Source organism: Monodelphis domestica, chromosome 2 (assembly GCF_027887165.1).
Source record: "Monodelphis domestica isolate mMonDom1 chromosome 2, mMonDom1.pri, whole genome shotgun sequence".
In the NCBI taxonomy this organism is placed as follows: domain Eukaryota; kingdom Metazoa; phylum Chordata; class Mammalia; order Didelphimorphia; family Didelphidae; genus Monodelphis; species Monodelphis domestica.
In genome coordinates, this window is record NC_077228.1 from 366,589,986 (window position 1) to 366,607,274 (window position 17,289).

At 33.2% G+C, this 17,289-nt stretch overlaps 1 pseudogene; it reads left to right on the forward strand.

Moving 5' to 3' along the window:
* The first annotated feature begins 1,872 nt into the window (after positions 1-1,872).
* Positions 1,873-17,289, forward strand: part of LOC100027892 (thioredoxin domain-containing protein 15-like) — a 74,928-nt pseudogene continuing 59,511 nt past the window's right edge.

A 17,289-nucleotide genomic window follows, 5' to 3' on the forward strand; every position in this document is an offset into this window, starting at 1 on the left:
ATTTGAGTAATTAAACCTTTATCAGAGGTTTTTGTTATGAAGATAATTTCAGAATTTGTTGCTTCCCTTCTGATTTTTGTGACATTGGTTTTGTTGGTACAATAACTTTTTAATTTGATGTAGTCAAAATTATTTATTTTACATTTTGTGACTCTTTCTAAGTCTTGCTTAGTTTTAAAGCCTCTCCCTTCCCAAAGGTCTGACATGTATACTATTCTATATTCACCTAATTTATTTATAGTTTCCTTCTTTATGTTCAAGTCATTCACCCACTCTGAGTTTACTTAGGGGTAGGGTGTGAGGTGTTGATCTGAACCTAATCTCTCCCACACTGTCTTCCAATTTTCCCAGCAGTTTTTATCAAATAGTGTATTTTTGTAGCAAAATCTGGGATCTTTGGGTTTGTCATAGACAGTCTTGCTGAGGTCACTTGCCCCAAGTATGTTCCACTGATCCTCCTTTCTGTCTCTTAGACAGTACCAAATTGTTTGGATGACCACTGCTTTATAATATACTTTGATATCTGGGACTGCAAGGTCATCTTCCTTTGTATATTTTTTTTCATTTTTTCCCCTGGATATCCTTAATCCTTTGTTCTTCTAAATGAACTTTGTAATGTTTTTTTTTTTCTAATTCAGTAAAAAAGTTTTTTGGGAGTTCACTGGGTATGGCACTAAATAGGTAGATAAGTTTGGGTAGTATGGTCATTTTTATTATATTAGGTCATCCTACCCATGAGCAATCAATGTTTTTCCAATTGCTCAAGTCTAGTTTAAGTTGTATGGTGTGATATGGAAATCACTTTAAAAGACTGATACATATTAATTTAAGGTCGCCAAGGAATTCAGCTATGTAATTCCTAAATGAAAACTCAAGTCAGCAATCAACCTTTTATGGAGTTTTTAATTACAAACAGGAGGAAGAAAGGTATGAGAGAGAGAGAGAGAGAGAGAGAGAGAGAGAGAGAGAGAGAGAGAGAGAGAGAGAGGGAAGAGAAGGGAATAGGGCTTAAATACCCCCTCTGCTTAGGCTGGGCCAAAGGCCCAAGCCCTTAGATAGCTGAGACAAAGAAAATAGATCAGTCCCTATCACTCACATGACCAAAATGGAGAAACAGTCTCAGGGGCCTCCACCTCCAGTCTCCTTCAGAGCAAGCCCTCCTCTCAGATCTCTCCAGGAGCTCTCCCTCCAGGACCTCTCTCCTCTCAGACTCCTTCAGAGAAAAACCTCTCAGAGCCAAACTTCCTCCAGAGCATCCACTTCTCAGAACAAAACCTCCTCCTCTGTCCTCAGACCCCACTATCTTTAAGGAAAACATCTAATTCCCCTCCCCTCAGTTCTCACATCTACCAATCACTGTCGATGTCTCCCCTGTGCCAATGGTGGCTCTAGCTTAACCCAGGACCGCCCAGAGATCTGTTTCCTTTGCACATGTCTGTTGAAGGTCATATTCTCAAATAATTAAGTCTTGATCTTTGTTGCAGTCCTTCCTAAATCCTGTTACTCTGAGTAGGGTGGAGATTGTAAGTTCCAAGACCTGGTTCTGTCATTCCAAGTATCTCTATTGTATCAATTCTAAAATCAATCATGACTCAAAGAACTTCCTGTTCTATGCTTAAGCATAGGTCAAAGCCCTTTCCATTGTTTAGCAAAAGGTTTTTGTCCTAAAGTAGTCTTAAGTAGGGAGGAGAAGGATCCTCCCATGCCAAGGAGTTTCACATTCCAATAGAGTTCTTCCTTGAGGCAACATCCAGACCCTGAGACACTGCCTGAGCAAATAAAGGAACAAGCCAAGCCAAATCCCTTGAAATTTAAAATTTAAAACCTGTGGCTGAGACAGTGGTGGCAGTAGCAGCTAAGGAAGCAGTGGCCATGGTGGCTGAAGTGGCTAAGGAAGATAACCTCAGGGCAAAACATGGTGTAGCCTGCTACATTACAGATACACCCTTGAAAATACAAGCAATAGGAGGTGGGGCTCAGAGCTGTAGAAGCAGCAGCAGCAGAGTGGCAGCAGTAGCAGCAGCAACAGTAACAGCAACAGCAGCCAGAGTTTAGGAAGATAGCCCTAGGACAAAATGCTCTGAACCACACTCAGGCCTCTGAAAAGGAAGGGAAGGTACTCCTAAAGCTTAGCCCTGTGAGGTAGAAACCAATATAGCAATGACCATCAACACGTAGGAATCCCAGCAAACAGAGTAAAGAACAGCAATAAAAAAGTTATTGCCCCTGTAAAATTTCTGTGGAGAAAAAGAGCACAATGCAGAAGCAATACAAAAGATTGAGAAACAGACAAACACATACAAACTCCACCGCCCCCCCTTGTAAATGAAAATTGGTCAAAAACTCTGAAGGAACTCAAAAAAGGGTTCAATAATCAAGTAAGAAAGATGGAAGAAAAATGCGAAGAAAAGTGTGAACAAGAAATGGAAGTAATACAAAAAGAAAATAATCTCATTAAGGCAAACTTTCCCAGATGGAAAAAGAGACTGTAAAGAAATGGAAAGAGAGGCAAGAGGATGAACCTACAGAGTGAGAGGGGAACCTGTTTGGAATCCAAAAAGGAGGGGCCTGAGGGATTTCTGCCAGCCCTGGAAAGTTGGAGAGGGGCTCTGGAAAGGAAACCCATATGGGGGTTTAAGAAAGGTCTTAAAAAGAGAGCAAACTTCTAGCAGTAAGATAAGGTTAAACTTTCTCAAATTAGCCCAATAATTAATATCTTCTAATAAAAACAAAAAAAAACTGAGCTGAAATTATTAACTTCCTCCAAAATTCTGGGTTTCTCAGGAAGGTTAGAGGCTAAATATTCCTAAACACACACACATACACACACACACACACACACACACACACATATCTGCTTTATCAGGTCACAGTAAGCAATTCATACAGCTGTTCGCAATGTTAGGGAAAGAGATGTATACTTGAACAGCTACCCCGAAAGCAGTTCACAAGGACTCCCAGGTTGTGTATTCAAGAGATACAGCAGAAGGCTCACAGCAGCAGCAGTAATAGCAGTAGCAGGAGTAGCAACAGCAGGTGGCTGCAGCAACAGCAGTGGCAGTTTGAGTTCCCAGAAGGGTGAGGGCAAAGAGGTCAAGTCAGGAGACATATGTGGCTTTTCAAAATTCATCTACTCCCTATTCTTTACTCAAAGACTTTTAAAAAGAAAATTAAGGATTCTGTAGTACTTATCAAAAATGTAGAAATTAAATTAATGTCCAAAACTCCAAGAATTATATTTTATAAAGTTTAATAGTAATCACTTGAAGTAAAGGACTAAAAAAGGAAATAGAAGTTAAAAAACTAATTTTCTAACAAAATTAAAACCACATGAACACGTTCTCCTGCCTATTGCCTTATCTCACCTCCACAGAATGCAATCCCTGGAAAAGAGGACAAGAGGCTGGGCTACACAAAATTTATATCCTGTCTACATCAGCAGGTAATGTGAGGAAAAGAGTTGGGTGTTGGAAATTGTACTTCTGGGGTTCAGATTCCAATTGAACAGTACATAGGCAAAGACTGTGGTATTAAGCTGTTTAGGATAACATGTTAAAAAATTAGGGAAAAAAGCATTGTCCTAAGAGAAACATGAAGGAAGAGATAAAATATGGGAAATTATACCACACTTAGAGACTCATTGAGGGGGGATATTATTATTAGATGGGAAAGAAGAGAGTGGTGACAGGTAATAACTAAACTTTACTCTCAGTGTAATCAGTTCAGAGGGGGGAAGAATAACCATATTCATTGGTGTAAAGAATTCTATCTTACCCTATAGAGAAGTAGAAAGGGAATAAAAAAATGAAGTGTTTTTGGAGGGGAAGTATTAAAAATGTGAGAAAAGTTGGCAGGGGTTGATGACCAAAATATCTTAAAGAGAAATAGGAGGGGAATAAGAAGGGAGGGAGTGGGACAGAAAGTAAGTAAGGGTGGGGAAAAGGGAACTGATTAAAAGAAACAAACTGGTATAGAAAGAAATAGTGAAAGAAGAAAGGGCAGAACTAAAGGAGCAAGTTAAAAATGATTGGAAATACACAAGTGACAATCATTACTCTGAATGTGAATGGCATGAACTCATCCATAAAAAGGAAGCAAAATTCTACCATGTGTTGTCTACAGAAAAACATATGAGGCAGCTAGACACATACTGGGCCTGGATCAGAATTTATTGGGCATCAACTGAAAAAAAAGAAGGCAGCAGTTGCAATAATGATATCTGACAAAGCCAAATAAAAATAGATCTGATTAAATAGATATAAGGAAAGTAATTACATAGGCAGTATAGACAATGAAGAAATATCAGTACTCAATATGTATATAACAAGTGGTATAGCATCAAAAATGTCAAAGGAGAAATTATTAGAGCTTAAGAAAGAAGTAGATAGTAAAACTCTAATAGATGGAGACATCAAACTCCATCTATCAGATCTAGATTGATAAAACCAAAAAATAAATAAGAAAGAAGACTTGTGAATGAAATCTTAGAAAAAATAGAGTTAATAGATATATGGAGATGAGTAAATAGGGCTAAAAAGGAATATACCTTTTTTTCAGCAGTGCATGGTTAATTTACAAAGATTGACCATATAATAGGGCATAAAACATTGCAAACAAATGCAGAAAAGCAAAAATAATAAATTTAACTTTTTCAGATTATAATGTGATTAAAATCATAATAAATAAGGGTACATGGAGAGATAAATTAAAATTAATTTGAAGTCAAATTATCTTATTTTCCAGAATTTGTGTATTAAAGAACAAACCATAGAAATAATTATGGATTTTATTGAAGAGAATGACATTGTGGTAACAGTATATCAACATTTATGGGATAGAGTAAAAGCAGTACACCAGGGAAAATTTATATACCTGAGTGCACATATTAACAAAAAAGAGAAAGAGGAAATTAATGAATTGGGCATGGAAATAAAAAAAAAAAACTAGAAAAAGAACAAATTAAATACCCTCAAATAAAGACTATATTGGAAATTATAGAAATAAAAAGAGAAAATAATACAATTGAAAGTAAAAAAACTATTGAACTAATAAATAAGACTAGGAACTGGTATTTTGAAAAAAAAACAAATAAAATAGATAAAAATTGGTTAATTTAATAAAAAAGAAAGAAGAGAACCAAATTAACAGTATCATGAATGAAAAGTATGATCTCAGCTCTAATGAAAAGGAAATTAAGGCAATTATTATGAGCTATTTAGTCCAATTATATGATAATAAATGTGGCAATATAGGTAAAATTGACAAATATATACAAAAATATAAATTGCCTAGATTAATAAAAGAGGAAATAGAATACTTAAATAGTCTCATCTCTGAAAAAGAAATCAGATAAGCCATCAAGGAACTCCCTAAGAAAAAATCACCAGGGACAGATGAATTCACAAGGGAATTCTTTCAAACATTTGAAGATCAATTAATACCAATACTCTACAAAGGTTTTGGCAAAATAGGCAAAAAAATAAGTCTTACCAAATTCTTTTTATGATGCAAATATGGTACTGATTCCCAAGACAAGAAGACCAAAAACTGAGTAGGACAACTATTGACCAATATCCTTAATGAATTTAGATGCAAAAAATATCAAGTAAAATACTAGCTAAAAGGGTAGAGCAAGATATCACATGGCTTATTCCCTAGAACCAGGTGGGATTTATACCAGGAATGCAAGGATGGTTAATATTAGGAAAACCATTCACATAATTGACCATATAAGCAACCAAACTAACAATAATAACCAAACACAATTATCTCAATTGATGCAGAAAAAAGCCTTTGACAAAATACAACACCCATTCCTCTTGAAAACATTAGAAAATATAGGAAAAAAGATCCTTTCCTCAAAATAAATATAAAATAAAGCTCTATGTATCTTGCATATTACAATTACCTGAGAAGGTTCAATGTCACACATCTCACTATTGGAAATAGTTTCTAAGCATTTTTGTGAATGTGTGAGTAAATAGATTGTTTTTGACTCCCCAATAATGGGTTTGCTAGATAGAATTATTACAGATTAAAAAGATTCACATTAATTTTTTAGTATGAGAATTTACACTTTGGACATAGGGTATTACAACAAATAAGAGCCTCATTTATGTTTTGTTGATTGTCTATATTCAATAAATTGATGAAAAAGGTGTTAAAATAATATAAATAAAACTTAGAAACTTGTAATGAGCTTTCAGAGAACCAGTTGCAAAACATTTGCTAGCACATGCTTTCTAAAATAAAATATTTCCAGTGCACGGAAAAGAAGGAAAAATGATAGATAAAACCCAAATACATGATAACCTTGGAAACAAGGATATATAGCTGTAACAGCTAACAGAAATGGCTAAGCCATTACACTGAATGTTGATAAAGTTTCTTATTGATTTGACCAAATCATGGAACTATATAAAAAGTATGAATTAATGTTTTTCAAGTTTATATTGTACATTATTTTTAATTATTCCATTAAATATTCCATATTACATGACACTTTTTATTTTATGTAATAATCATTATTGCTAACATCAATTTTTTAAGGTTTGTAAAATCATTGCATTAATTTTCTCATTAATGAGCACACAGTTACATGTGTATTGTTAGCATGAAGATAGTCTCATTGGCCATTCAAAAGTGCTATTGAAATATGAGTTAATTTCATTATTTATGCTTTGGATATAATTTTTCCCAAATTTGTCAGAAATATAATTCCTCATTGCTATTTAATTTTGGTATTATATTTCCATACCTACACACACCTTCTTAAAAGGTCTAATATAGATTCACACTTTAAATTTAAAAGCACATAAAGGAATGTTGTCTTGATAGTATCACTATAATCTTTAAAGTAATTGAAAACATTTTGGAGTTTGTCTAAACCAGCAGATGGTTTATTGTGGTCTTCTTATTGCAGTAGATGTTTACTTTATGCTTACAACACCTTTAAAATATAAACCATATAGAGAGCAATGTTAGAATACATTTTTCTTATCTCAAAGGAAGGTCACCCAGCTCTATTTTGTAGCCTACATTTCTATATTGATGAATTGCTGTTTCTTCCACAGCCTATTTTCTCTGAGTAGATTTTATCATAAACAATTTTAGCTATTAAAATAAAAATAGCTCAAATTTCACAATGTCAAAGTTTTATTGGCTTTTTAAAAAATACTAGTTTTGAATCAAAATTCTTGGCTTGTCAGTGAGTCCATTATTAAACAATATATTAGTCTATGAAAGTTGAATTTTAGATTGAAAAAAAAATGATATATTTACCCTCAAAATTTTTGTTTATTACCTTACCAATTCTGGGATGAGCCTAGTTCAGTCTAATGAAGTGATCCTGGCTCAGGGTTAGAATGCAACAAGACATTTCTGGAATATAAAATGTAATTTAATTGATATAAATTAATTGATAATAAGGTTAAACTTTATAGATTCATGGTTAAATTTGTGTAGAAAAATTTATGCCTCTGCATTTACAATGGCAGTCAAAAAGATTAGATCACAACAACATTCCCACATTTCAATTAAAATCCAACTAAAAGTAAATCCCCATAGTCTGAGTCTTTCATGCTTCTACTGGCAAGAAAAACACATGGTTTTTGCAACCTTAAAGGTCTCAACAAATGAAGATCTGAGACTACTCTTACCAAACTCCCTGTTCTATCTTATGTTGTCACAACTTTGAGGATATGTGATTTGTTCTTAGTTATAAAAACCTATGCATTATTTCATAAGTACATAATTTTTTAGTCCTATGTAAGATCAAATGTGTTTAAAAATCACTGTAGTCTAAGAAATATGAGGTATGGAAAAAAGAGGTTTAGATTTGAGATGGAGAATGAAACAACCTTTCAGAAAAAATATTACAGGTTATCATCAACACAACTATAACCATCATCATCCTCATTATCATAAGCATTAATAATTTGTATATATGTGTATATATAATGTGTTTATACATGTACATATATAAATATATATTCCCTAATTGTTAAGCAATATCATAAATTTTTTCATTTGATCCTCATAGTACTACCAAAAGGTAAGTACTAGTATTGTCCTCATTTAATCGCTGAAGAAACAGTTTAAAAGACTTGTCCTAGTTCACATTGATAGAAAGTGTTTTCATGAGAGATTTTAACACGTCTTCCAAATTTATGCTCAGATTTCTAGCCATTGTACCATCTAGTCTCTCTCATGAGTCCTAGAATGGCCTAGAGTCTGCAAAATCAGCATGCATTCATCCAAACATTCATAAGTGAATCTATGACATGGAATATATCAAAGTACACATGTAACACAACTTATACATGTAAATAATACATGTGCTTATGTTATAGGTAAATAGAAATAGTAATGTAATCATATAATATTTGAGTTATATATGCATATGTGCATAGCCTTATATGTATTTCTATATTTTGTGTATGTATGTATAAATGTGTGTGTATGTTAGTAAGCATTTCCTAAGTACCTACTTTTGCCAAGCATTGTGGATGTGGTAAGTGCTTAGAATACAAGAAAGGAAGAAAGAAAGAAAGAAAGAAAGAAAGAAAGAAAGAAAGAAAGAAAGAAAGAAAGAAAGGAAGAAAGGAAGAAAGGAAGAAAGGAAGAAAGGAAGAAAGGAAGAAAGGAAGAAAGGAAGAAAGGAAGAAAGGAAGAAAGGAAGAAAGGAAGAAAGAAAGAAAGAAAGAAAGAAAGAAAGAAAGAAAGAAAGAAAGAAAGAAAGAAAGAAAGAAAGAAAGAAAGAAAGAAATAGAAAATATTTTCCTTGCCGTCAAGGAGTTTACAATCTAATGGTAGATACAATAAGCCAATATATATGTAAAAAGGATAAATATGATATAAATTAATGAGAGAAAGCACCATAATTTAGAAATATTGGAAAAAGCAACAATTAGAAGATGAGCTATATTTGTGACTTAAAGGAAACCAGATAAGCCAGTAATTAGAGATGTGAGGGACAACATTCCAAACATAGGGCATAATCAGAAGAGGACAGCATTCCATTCATAGGGCACAGATGAGAAATGAAGTTGCTTGTGCATAGAACATCAAGATTATCAGTGTCATTGGACTGAAGAGCATATGATCTCAAATTTCATCATAAATTGGCAACCATGAAAACAATCTGGTACTGACTAAGAAACAGACTATTAGAATAATGGTATAGATTAGATACTTCACACACTGTATTTGATAACTACAGAAACCTAGGTTTTGACATAAAGATCCAAGATTTTGGAAGAATTCTCTATTTATAAATACAATTAGGAACACTGGTAAATAGAATGAATGTCAGAAGAGCACAGAGCAACATCTCATTCAATTTACTAAGGAAAAGTCAAAATGGATATCAGAATAGGAAATAAAGAGTAATACCATTAAATACAACAGAAAATCATAGAAAAATTTACCTTTCAGATCTTTGGTTATCCAAAATTTATTTCCAAATATACATAGAGAATATTATGAGATATAAAACAAATAATGAATGTATTAAATAAAAAAGGGTTTTCATAAACAAAATCAATGCAACCAAAATTAAAAAACAAACAAAAGACTGGGAAAATTATAAGAAGTGTCTCCAAAAAGGGCCTTATTTTTCAGTATATAGAGAATTGAATACAAAACATTTCTCAACTAACAAATGTACAAAGGATATGAACAGGCAATTAGGTGAATAAATTAAAAATATATTTAATTATATAAAAATCCAAATCACTATAAATTAGAGAAATACAAATTAAAACAATTATGATAAATGATATATGTTAGAAGGGATGTGGAAAATTGGGACCCTAATACCCTGCTGTAAGAGCTGTGGCCTAATACATTCATTCTGGAGAATAATAGGGAATCATGCCTAATGGGCCCTCAAACTGTTCAAACCCTTTCACTTAGTAATATCACTAAATATGTGGTCTGTATGCTAATAACATCAAAAATAGGAGACAAGGAATTTCTAACATAAAATAAATATTTATAAAATCTCTTTTTGTAGTGGCAAAGAACTGGAAACTGAAGGAATGTTGACCAATTTGGGGAATGGCTAATATATTATTGTAATATATTGTTGAAATGAAATACTATTGTACCATAAGAAATGATGACCAAAATGAAACGATAAGAAAAAATCCTGGAAAGACTTATATGAAGTGCTTCAAAATGAAGTAAAACAATTAAGGGAATGTTACAGACTAAGAACAATAAAATTCAATAATCACCTCTAAATGATAATTATTATCATTAATTCAAGGATCCAGGACAAATCCAAAAGACTGATAATGAAAGAATAAAGCACTTGGGAGTGAACTGATGGAGTCTGAATGCAGAGTGAAGTATATTATTCTTCATTTTATTTCCTCCATTAATTTTTCTCTAGTGTAAGTGAGGTTTGTCTTCTTTCATAACATGATGAACATGGAAATATGTATTGTATGATAAAAGTGTACAACCCATATTACCTGCTTGTCTTGTGAGGCAGGATGGATTGGAGGAAGAGAGAAAACATATCACAAAATATCAGGAAAACATTATTAACAATTTTACCAAAATATAATCCTGAAAAACAATAATTAAAGTAAAAAAAAGAAGCAAGTTAGTCCCCTCTCTCTCTCTGGATGAGTGAAAAAGCACATGTTTACTGTTAAATTTTAATTGCGGTTGGACTCTGAATATTTATATAGGTGGTCATGAAGTATTTAATTTCTAAATCCCAAAATGAATTACTAAAGTAAATGGAATTTAGGGTTGCTTATTTACAATAGAGGGAAGATATTAAGGAGTGTGTGAGAGAGAGAGGAAACTCCAACTTCCTCTGAGCCAAGTAGAAATACTAAAGCCTTAATGAGGGAAAAGAGTCTCAAGATGATGGGCCTTTCTTGGAGGTCTCCAAGACAGGCAGGGTCACTAAGTCAGCCTTTCACTCACAAAGGGTGACTGTCTAAATGGAAAGAAGTCTGGTTGTCTGTCTTCCAGTCGCTCCTCAAGTGTCTGTCTTCCAGTCTCTCCTCCAAGTCAGAGAGCTCTTTGATCTCTAATCTAATCAAATATATCTTCTTCTGGCCTCTGGTCCTCTTTTTAATGATCTTTTTCTCTTGTGTCATCTCCCCTAAATTTCTTGTCTACTAATCACAGCAGACAGGACTGCCCACTCTTTAGTTCACACCTTTGGTTAGATTATACCATTTTCAGTTACTTAACACCTTTTGAAGTTAGTTAACACCTTTTTGTAGTTAAAAGAGGTAGATATACTTCAAATACTGAGTTACAACCTTTTGGGGATTAAAATCTAAAAATAGATTGTGTATTACAATTCAATCTTCCCAATAAAGGAAGAGCTAAGCACCTTCATTGTTACAATCAGGGGAGAGCTAAATCCAATCTTCACATTATAAAGTAAGGTATGAAAAGATTAAAATGTTAGAAAAGTATTTCTTTATGACAAGTTTTGAATGCCCAAAGATATTATATTTGGTCCTAGAAGAAACAGAGTTATTGTAGTTTGAGATCAGTTCAAAAGGTAATATGGTCAAAGATATATTTACAAAATTATTTTGGTGGCTGAATGGAGGATGGATTGGAGTAGATAGAGGCTTTAGGTAGGTAGATCCACCAAGAACTTATTATAATACTTTAAAACAGTGATGATTATTGCCCAAGAGAAGGGGATTTATGAGTAAGTATACACTTTGTCTTAGACATTTTCCTAACTTTTAGCCATGGAAAGAAAAAAAAAAAGATGGTCTGGACTCTGAAGGAACAGGAGGCAACCTGAGAACAACTATGAACATTCAAACTATTTGTAGGATAAATTTGAGACAGTGAACAAGAAAACTACTTCCTCCTTAAGCTCCTTTAGTTTCTCCTTTAAAAACCTAGAAGCTCTACCATTTGATGTACATTTAAGTACTGACATAACTTCATTGTCTATGCTATCTCTTATCAGGATGTAATTACCTTCCATATTTCTTTTAATCAGATCTCTTTTTACTTTAGATTTGTCTGAGTTCATGATTGCTACTTTTGTATTTTTTCATCTCAGTTGAAACCAGATAAATTCTGCACCAACTCTTTACCTTTACTCTTATGTGTGTCTACCTGCCTCAGATGTGTTTCTTTTAAACAGCATATGAATTATTTCTCTCTTCCCATTTCTCTTAGTACAATCCTCTTTTTCAAACTTTGATTTTTTTTTGCATATCATGTTAAACAGCTAGACTATGAAACCCTCTGTGTAGGTATGCTTCTTCTTACTAGTATAATAATGAGAGCAATTTTTAAATTACAAATATCATCTTTTCACATAAAAAATAAACAACCTGATTGAGGCTCTTAATTTTTTTCCTCTTTCTCGTATACTTTTTATGCTTCTCTTGAACTCTATATTTGGACATCAAATTTTCTGTTTCAGTCTGGTATTTTCTTCAGGAATTCTTGAAAATCTTCTATTTTATTAAATGGTCTTTCTTTCCCTTGAAAGAATAGTCAGTTTTGATGGATATGTGATTCTTGGTTGCTAACCCAGTTCCCTTGTCTTCCAGAATATCATATTTTAAGCTTTCTGTTTCTTCAGTGTGGAAGTAGCAGATCCTGTGTAATCCTGACTGGGACTCCATGACACATGAATTTCTTCTTTCTAGCTGTTTCCAGTATTTCCTCTTTGACATGGGATTTCTTGAAATTGGCTATAAGATTACTAGGAGTTGTCATTTGGGGATTTATTGTATGAGGTGGGCAATGGATTCTTTCAATTTCTATTTTATCTTATTATTTTATTATTATTACTATTATTATAATTATTATTGTGATATTTCTTTAGCAAGCTACCCTGAGAGTATGTGAACTTTTCTCAAGTTGAAAATTCAGTACACAAAGTTGCTAATGTCCTTTCAATTCCTTCCCTGTCCCCTGTTCACCATTTTGGTAATATCAGTACTACTGATATAGTTTTTGTGAACTAGAGAATGCCTTAATGATAGGAGGCAGTGATTGCCAATATGTTTTAAACTCTAATCTTAATAGCAATAGCTGAGGCCCCAATCACAGTCTTGGTCACCATTCATAGATCAAAAGGGGAAAAGGAGGTTCTTCTTGAAAAGGTATGATTTTGAAATCCCCTCACATTGCTTTCAAATGCTGAATCATAGCTCCTGGCTCATGAGTATATCAGTGTGGCTGCCAACATTTATAGAGCCAACCTTGGACTACAATTTGTGGCTCCAAGAGGACAGAAGAAGCCCTCCTTTGGAACCTCATAATTCATCAGCTAATCCTTGCATCAGCTTCCTGAATCATTGTGGTGAGGCTTCCTGGTAATTGATCTCTATCTGGCATGAAAATTCCTGAGCTAGAAAGCAGTATTATAGGGGGTCTTATTAGTTACACATGTGATTCAGGGCTTTGAATCTTTTTCCCACTCCAGAATGTATGTAAAGAAGCAGTGAGACTGCCAGACTTTATTTATCCATCTAGAAGTATAGCAGTAAGGACACAGGCATAATTCTAGTTAGTGGCTTATAGATTAAGGGAAAGTCCTGTGATGTAGACTTGAGAAATTTGTTGTCCATTCATTGGATTCTGGCAAGAAGGGACAAGTCCAAGAGTCACTACTACAGACTTTATTAGTGACACATTAATACTTAACAGTACCAGCAGATAGTCAGAGTCAGTTACCACAGCAAATGTGAAACTTAATTGAGGATAAGGGAGAGACAAAAGGATAGAATCTGAGGGATTTAAGTGCATGGGGTTTAAGTCATCCCTGAGAAAAGGGAAGTGATATTTCTGACCATCACCTTGAAAGTGGGAGATAATAATGCAATTCAGGGACTATCAATGATTGCTCCACTGACTGAATCTTATTTTCTCCTTGGGGACTTGACCTCCTTGTTCATCTGGATGGGAATGAGGCATTATCCATTGGTCTCAAAACAAGGAGAAAAGTATTTCTCTTTGAACTCAAAAAGAGAGCAAATCATTCTCCCCTCAATATTTAAGTCATTATAGGCCTCGTCTCCAGATACAGTTACTGAAAGTCCACCCAAGTGTCCCAACTTCATGGCCATTGTGGCTGTGTTGGTTCTATGTGGTAGATGGCAGCCTATTAGAATACACTCTCAGGAGATATCAAAGCTTTTGAAGTCTTATCAAAAAAGCTAATTAATTTTCAATGCAAATTAAAACTGTATATCAAGATAAAGTTCCAAATTAGACCATAAATAATCATATAAGGTATAGAACTTAGAAAATTACTCAATTTAAGAATTAAAGGATAATATGAAGAAATGTATTTTATTTCTCTCCTTTCCTTCTTTCCTTCTTTTTTAACTGATGTTTATGTCAACATCAATTCCCCTCAATAAATAAAATAATACTTTAAGGTATACAAATTATAAATGCCTTATAGTTCATCATTTTCTGTAAGATGACTTATTTATAATTTATTTAAAAGTTGGTTGATTTAGAAATGACACCCACATCAGTAACCGTCAAATTTCTCTTGTCAAGTTTTTGAAAGATATTTTACTGTGTTCACCATGCCTTGTCACTCTAATACACAGACACATACATATAAATGTGTGTATGTATTTGTGTTGTAGATCTGAGGCTTTTGTATAAGGTAATAACATTTGTTGTCTAATTTCTTACTACTAATTTGGGTTTTCTGGCATATATTCTATCTTATCTACTCCTTTTTGGAAAGAAGCATTAAAGATTATACAGTAAAATTTGGAGAATATTTTTAAAGTTTTAGAGAATTTTCTACTGCCTCATTCCCTGAAACTCTGGGGTATAAGTTCAATTGTCTTCCTAGTGTCCTTTTTGAAATTTTCATAGCAAAGGTACTTTCTCCAATTGGCCAGTCTATTACCAGTGATGAACCTTTCACTATTTAACCTAGGCTACCTTTATTAAAGCAAATGCTCATTCTGTTTTTAGGATTATATTTAAAATAATTCAGATAGGGTGGATACTTCCATAGTTCAAATATGGTCTAATGGTACATCCTCAAAAACTCAGTTTCCAAGCCATTATGAACCATTGGATTAGAAACTTCTGGAGATTTTATCTAAATGATGGATAAAAAAAGTTTCTTTTCCTTATTTATCCAGTACTTGTGTATATATGTATGCATATGTATATGTACATATTATATAAAAGTTAGCTGAGATCTATTTGTCAGTTTATAAGAATTGCAATTGTAGGTGTAAACTAAATATTAAGTTCACTTATATTTTCACATGTGTACATGAAAAGTAAAGGACACTTCCCAATTGATTTATATATAACAAACTATTTGCAAGGTGTGTCACTCTAATAAATATTGCTCTTACTTTTTATATATCACAACATATTTTCTGGGTAAGAAAAAATGTCTATGTAAAATTGACATATGAGTCAATAAATAGTATTCAAAAATGATTAAATACCAAATGAAAACAGGTGTATGATTACTAAATGATCTGCTTGTAGCATATGTTAATTTTATGAACACTATTCCCATTAGCTTATAATTTTCAACCATTTATTCTATGACTCATGATTTTCCATGCACTTTATAAAATCTAAGCAGTTTAAATGATTTACAATTTTTATACTGCTGGTGAGTAAAGTCATTGTGGATATACTCTATTTTATAGATAACCAGTACTTATTAATTAAGCATAGGGACCTACAAATTCCTTAATGATGACCACCCTAATGAAGACACTCCTATGAATTGTTTAGTATTTTCTTCACAATTTATTGTCTTATAGAACTTCTTAGAGTAGGGAGAGCTAAGTGATTTGCCAAGAGCCATAAGCCACAACTGGAGCTTTTTTTTTTTTTTAAACCCTTACCTTTCATCTTGGAGTCAATACTGTGTATTGTTTCCAAGGCAGAAGAGTGGTAAGGGCTAAGCAATGGGGGTCAAGTGACTTGCCCAGGGTCACACAGCTAGGAAGTGACTGAGAGCAGATTTTAACCTAGGACCACCTGTCTCTAAGCCTGGCTCTCAATTCACTGAGCCACCCAGCTGCCCTGCACAACTAGAGTTTGATTCCAGGTCTTTCTGGCTTTGAGACGAACTATCCATTCTACCAATGTGCCTCGCTTTTATGTATTAATTATTTAAAATATAAGAATCAGAATATTGATTCTAGATACACTGACAAGTTAGTATGAATTTTAGAGTCATAAAATAATGAAATAATGTAATTGTATTCAACACTGACTTTTGTATGTGTATCAATTAAATCTCATTTTTGACACTTTAATGTATTTTTGAATGGTGTCTTGTGTTGACATTTCTTGTATTTAAACTAAACCAACAATCCTAAAAAGACTTGTAGAACCTATTTGTAGTATATGCACATATAAATATACACATACATAATGTACACACACATATATTCATATGAATGTGTATGTGTATTCCAGTTAGTGAAATGAAGCTTAGTACATGGAACTACCAAAGTAACCCTTACATTGTTCCCTATTTTGATCTATGAGGCAGAATTCTCAAATGGCAGTTGGTCATTTTTCAAGGTGATCTATGATTAAACCATTACATTTTTTTTGGAATGTGTACATATGGATGAAGAAGCATCAATGGTTTGTTACTCTATTTTCCTTGATGAGATTTTTCCTGATCTGCTTCATGAAGCAAAATGTATTCCAGTTCTTTTCATCTCTCTCCATTTTATATTCACTGCTGCTGGGTGTACATTAAAGAGCTGAGATACTTAAGGATCATCATGAGATATTCAGTGGGTATAACAGAATTTAGGACTCGATGTTCTTCCTTACTCAACAAATGAAGTTTCCTTTTTTAATGATATCATTTTCCATCATGGCTGATTTCATCATAGACCCAAGGTGCCAAGTTGGTGAGAGGAAAAGGAAGATGAGCTCTGGTCTCTTCAGTCTCTCTTCATTTTCATTATCTTAAATTACTTTAAATGCTTCTGGCTTCCAGTTTTGAGATATAAAAGAGATAATGCCAACCCTGATAGAAGAGTTTCTTCATTCTGTATTGTCTACTATATATCACTCTACATATACATATGCCTCTAATTTAATTTTGGTATGAACTTGAATAAAAAAAATACTTCTTTGTTACTTATTAATTTGTGTTCATTAAAGAACTGGGATTTGGTGGGAAATAAGTCTAGTCTTGAATATAATAATAGCTGGTCCTTTCTTGTACTGTAGTTCCTATCTTTGAGCATAACAGAATCTTACTAACTCTGCTATGCTTAGAGATAGGAATTACAATTTTATTTAATTGGT